Source organism: Arachis hypogaea, chromosome 11, assembly GCF_003086295.3.
Source record: "Arachis hypogaea cultivar Tifrunner chromosome 11, arahy.Tifrunner.gnm2.J5K5, whole genome shotgun sequence".
Classification (NCBI taxonomy): Eukaryota; Viridiplantae; Streptophyta; class Magnoliopsida; order Fabales; family Fabaceae; genus Arachis; species Arachis hypogaea.
In genome coordinates this window covers 65,787,530-65,793,436 of record NC_092046.1, presented here as the reverse complement: position 1 = coordinate 65,793,436, position 5,907 = coordinate 65,787,530, and the positions used below count along the sequence as shown (strand labels likewise).

Below are 5,907 nucleotides of genomic sequence, written 5' to 3'. Positions count from 1 at the left end.
TGGGGATTGCGCACAATCCTCCTTAGCATCAACTGTAACATCCTTGACAGAATGCTCCACAACTTTGGATTCCCATAGAGGTTCAGCGTCTCCTAAGTCTTCAACCAACTCTTCTTCTTCAATAATGACAGCTTCCTCTACTTGTTCCAGTACGAAACCATGCTCTGTCTTATCTACTGGAGTTTCTAGTATCTCTTTCATGCTACGCTCTTCATTAGATTGTCCACATGGGGCTGTGGGATGTCCTTGAATGTTCGAACGTCTAGAAGATAATTGACTTACTGCTTGCTCCAGTTGATGAAGGGTTGTTTGAAGTCGATTTACTGTTTCCTTGAGGCGAATCTCTGATTCTTGGGGTGATAGATTTGGATATGGCACAGGGGGAAGTGGTGGTGTTTGGGAGTGATTGGATTGGAACTGGGGTAAATGAGGATCATACGGTGGTGAATGGTGAAAAGGAGCTTGTGAGTGTGGTGGTTTGGAGTTATGATGAGAGGATGGTCTATAAGTACAGGGTGGGGTTTGTTGGTAATTACAAGGTTGTCCACCATGTCTATTTGCTTGGTATGCATTGTAAAATAGTCTTTGTCCATGATATCTGTGAGGGTGTTGTTGCCTAAAGGGTTGATCAGATCCTCTTGGCTCCATCCATCTTTGATTGCTCTGACCTTGATGCATGTTCCTGTTATAACTTCCATTCCTTTTAATAACATTAGAACCAAACTCAAAGCGAAAGGGGTGAGAATTCATAGTAGCTAAAAAGAAATAAAGAGGGGAAAAATAAAAGCAAATAAACAAGTAAAAGAAAAATATTTACAATAACCAATAATAAGGCACACGATTGCAGTTCCCCGGCAATGGCGCCATTTTGACGTTGGGATTTTATGGTGGTAAAGAATTTCATAAAAACAGTCGCATTGTAGATATAGTCTCTGAACCAATAGAAATCCCTTCGTACAAACGTTTTGGTTGTCACAAGTAACAAACCCCTAAATAAATTGATAATCGAAGTATTCAAACCTCGGGTCGTCTTCTCAAGGAACTGCAGGGAAGTATGTTCTTATTATTGGTTATGGAGATTGTAAATTGGGGTTTTGAGAATGAGGAGGGAATGATTTAATTAGCAAATAAAGTAAATGAAGAACAAGTAATTTAAATGGCAAGTAAAATAAATAAATGACTGTAAATAAACTTTTGGCAACGTATGAGAAATTAGAGGTCCTATCCTAGCTATCCTTATCAATGATGATGAGAATCGAATCTTAATTCCACTTTGTTAACCTTTACCAAGATAAAGGAAGATCAAGGGATTAATTGGTTTGATCTTCGAATCCTATTTATTTCCTAAGAAAAGATTGGGATTATTGAAGTTCATTTAATTAACAAGATAACAATTATCATTCATGTTTGAGTTTGATAACTCCTGAGTTACGGATTTCTTAACCAAGACCAAAAGGAGGAAAGTAAATCTACTGGAATAAAAATGTCTTCAGATGGGAATAACAATAATGTAAATAAAAGAAAGCAATATTAAACTGAAATACCTCAAATAACATTAATTCAAAAGAGTAATCTGTAACATGGAAGAATTCATAAATCAAATTGCAAAATTAAATAAAAAGGAATATTGAACCTGGGATCGAGAGTCACTCCTAAAACTAAGAGAAATCCTAAATCCTAATCCTAAGAGAGAAGAGAGAGGAGAGAACCTCTCTCTAAACTAAATCTAAATCATGAAAACTAAACTAAAGTGGTGTCTCTGAATGGATGCATTCCCCCCACTTCATAACCTTTGGTCTATGCCTTCTGGACTTGGATTTGGGCCAAAAAGGGCTTCAGAATTCGCTGGGAGCATTTTCTGCAATTTCTGGTGCGTGGCCTCTGTCACGCGTCCGCGTGGGTCATGCGGTCGCGTCATTCGGAGTTTTCCTTGTCACGCGGTCGCGTCAGTCATGCGACCGCATCATATGTGTTCTGCTTATGGCATTCAGAGTATCAATTTCAAGAACTCCCTTCCTCATAGGCGTCCCATTATTCACAGGATTCCTTTCAGAAGTGTACATGAACTGGTTATTTACAACCATGTCAATGAGTTCTTGAGTTTCTGTAGACGTTTTCTTTAGGTGGATGGATCCACCTGCAGAATGGTCCAATGACATCTTTGATAGCTCAGACAGACCATCATAGAATATATCCAGGATGGTCCATTCTGAAAGCATGTCAGAAGGACACTTTTTGGTCAGTTCCTTGTATCTCTCCCAAGCTTCATAGAGGGATTCACCTTCCTTCTGTCTGAAGGTTTGAACATCCACTCTAAGCTTACTAAGCTTTTGAGGAGGAAAGAACTTGGCTAAGAAAGCCGTGACCAGCTTGTCCCAAGAGTTCAGGCTATCTTTAGGTTGAGAGTCCAACCATACTCTAGCTCTTCTCTTACAGCAAACGGGAAAACCATAAGCCTGTAGACCTCGGGATCAACCCCATTGGTCTTAACAGTATCACAGATCTGCAAGAATTCAGTTAAGAACTGAAAAGGGTCTTCAGATGGAAGTCCATGAAACTTGCAGTTCTGTTGCATCAGAGAAACTAATTGAGGTTTAAGCTCAAAATTGTTTGCTCCAATGGCAGGGATTGAGATGCTTCTTCCATGTAAATTGGAATTTGGTGCAGTAAAGTCACCAAGCATCTTCCTTGCATTGTTATTATTTTCGGCCATGTCTCCTTCTTTTTCGAAATTTTCAGTCAGATTTTCTCCAGAGAGTTGTGCTTTAGCTTCCTTTAGCTTCCTCTTCAGAGTCCTTTCAGGTTCAGGATCAGCTTCAACAAGAATGTTCTTATCCTTGTTCCTGCTCATATGAAAAAAAAGAAAACAGAAAAGAAAATATGGAACCTCTATGTCACAGTATAGAGATTCCTTTATGTAAGTAGAAGAAGATATGAATAGAAGATGGAGAATCCAAACACAAGGGTGAGGAGTAGGTTCGAATTCTTAGATGAAGAGGAGTGTTAGTAAATAAATAAATAATTAGAAGGAGGTGAGAGAGAGAAGAATTTTTAAAAATTAAATAAATTAAAATAAAAATATTTTTGTTTTTAATTTGAAATTAAAATAAAATTAGAAAATTAGAAAAGAAATAAAATTAAAATTAAAAATTAAAATAATTAGTTAATTAAAAAGGAATTTTGAAAAAGAGGAAGGTGATTTTCGAAAATTAGAGAGAATTAGTTAGGTAGTTTTGAAAAAGATATGACTGAAACAAAAAGATAGGATTGATTGAAAAAAGATTTAAAAATCAATTTAAAAAGATAAAAGGTTAGAAAAGATTTTGAAATTGATTTTGAAAAAGATATGATTGAAAGATATGATTGAAAAATTTAATTTGAAAAAGATTTGAAAAGAAAATTAAACAGATTTGATTTTTGAAGTTAAAGTTGATTACTTGACTAATAAGAAACTAAAAGATATGATTTTAAAATTTAAAGATTGAACATTTCTTAATAGGCAAGTAACAACTTGAAAAAAATTTTTGAATCAAAACATTAAATGCTAGTAGTAATTTCGAAAATTATAAAATAAAATAAGAAAAAGATTTTGAAAATTAATTTGAATATTTTCGAAAATATTAAAAGAAAAATGAAAAAGATTTCGAAAAATTTTAAAAAGAAATTCGAAAATATTAAAAGGAAAAAAGATTTGATTTTTGAAAAAGATTTGAAAAAGATAGAATTTTTAAATAGAAAATTTGATTTGACTCATAAGAAATAACAAGATTTTAAAAATTTTTGAAAAAGTCAACTCAAATTTTCGTATTTGATGAGAAGAAAAAGGGAAAGATATTTTTTTGATTTTTTTGAATTTTTAATGATGAAAGAGAAAAACATCAAAAAGACTCAATGCATGAAAATTTTGGATCAAAACACATGATGCATGCAAGAACACTATGAATGTGAAGATGAACACCAAGAACTTATTTTTGAAAATTTTGAAGAAAAGAAAAACATGCAAGACACCAAACTTAAAGATTTTTTATTCTTTAGACATTAACAAATTGAAAATGTATATGAAAAACAAGAAAAGACACAAAACAAGAAAATATGAAGATCAAACAAGAAGACTGGCCAAGAACAACTTGAAGATCATGAAGAAAGCAATGCATGAAATTTTCGAAAATAATTTTTAGAAAATTAAAAAGATGCAATATACACCAAACTTAAAACTTGACTCTAGACTCAAACAAGAAACACAAAATATTTTTGGTTTTATTATTTTATTAAACTTTTTTTTTGGATTTTTTTTCGAAAATAAGAAATAAAAATCTTTAAATTAAAATAAAATTACCTAATCTGAGCAACAAGATAAACTGTCAGTTGTCCAAACTCGAACAATCCCCAGCAACGGCGCCAAAAACTTGGTGCGCGGAAATCGTGACGGTTCCATTCCTTGGTAACAGCGCTGAAAACTTTATACGCACGTTCATAATTTAATTCTTTGTCACAACTTCGCACAACTAACCAGCAAGTGCACTGGGTCGTCCAAGTAATAAACCTTACGTGGGTAAGGGTCGATCCTACGAAGATTGTCGGCTTGAAGCAAGCTATGGTCACCTTGTAAACCTCAGTCAGGCGGATTCAAATGATATAGAGTTTTAATAATTAAAAGATAAATAAAACATAAACTAGGATAGAGATACTTATGTAATTCATTGGTGAGAATTTCAGATAAGCATATAGAGATGCTTTCGTTCCTCTGAACCTCTGCTTTCCTGCTGTCTTCATCCAATCATTCCTACTCCTTTCCATGGCAAGCTTTATGTAGGGCATCACCGTTGTCAATGGCTACATCCCATCCTCTCTGTGAAAATGGTCCAATGCGCTATCACTGCATGGCTAATCATCTGTCAGTTCTCGATCATACTGGAATAGGATTTACTATCCTTTTGCGTCTGTCACTACGCCCAGCACTCGCGAGTTTGAAGCTCGTCACAGCCATCCCTTCCCAGATCCTACTCGGAATACCACAGACAAGGTTTAGACTTTCCAGATCTCCAGAATGGTCATCCATAGGTTCTAAATTATACCACGAAGATTCTAATATCTCGGACTCGGTCCTCTGTATTAGATATCTAAGAGATATTCATTCTAGCTTGTTTGCATGTAGAACGGAAGTGTTTGTCAGGCACGCGTTCATAAGTGAGAATGATGATGAGCGTCACATAATCATCACATTCATCATGTTCTTGGGTGCGAATGGATATCTTAGAGAAGGAATAAGCTTGAATTGAATAGAAAAACAGTAGTACTTTGTATTAATTCATGAGGAACAGCAGAGCTCCACACCTTAATCTATGGTCTGTAGAAACTCTACCGTTTGAAAATACATAAGTGATAATGGTCCAGGCATGGCCGAATGGCCAGCCCCCATGAAATTCTAAGATAGCATAAAACTAATCAAAGATCTCCTCCGAAGATAGTAAAAAGTCCTATTTATACTAAACTAGTTACTAGAGTTTACAGAAATGAGTAAATGATGCAGAAATCCACTTCCGGGGCACACTTGGTGTGTGCTTGGGCTGAGCATTGAGCTTTACACGTGTAGAGGTCTTTCTTGGAGTTGAACGTCAGTTTGTAACCTGTTTCTGGCGTTTAACTCCACTTTGCAACCTGTTTCTGGCGTTTGACTCCAGAATGCAGCATGGAACTGGCGTTGAACGCCAGTTTACATCGTCTATCCTTAATCAAAGTATGGACTATTATATATTTCTGGAAAGCTCTGGATGTATAATTTCTAACACAATTGAGAGCGTGCCATTTGGAGTTTTGTAGCTCCAGAAAATCCACTTTGAATACAGGGAGGTCAGAATCCAACAGCATCTGCAGTCCTTCTTCAACCTCTGAATCTGATTTTTGCTC

The 5,907-nt window shown here is 35.4% G+C and overlaps 1 non-coding gene across 1 annotated transcript; it reads left to right on the top strand.

Annotated features, from left to right (window-relative positions):
• Nucleotides 1-2,213: 2,213 nt before the first annotated feature.
• On the top strand, nucleotides 2,214-2,321 carry LOC112725764 (small nucleolar RNA R71). Its single transcript, XR_003164849.1, has one exon. It is a non-coding gene; the product is annotated as a small nucleolar RNA R71 (small nucleolar RNA).
• Nucleotides 2,322-5,907: the final 3,586 nt, after the last annotated feature.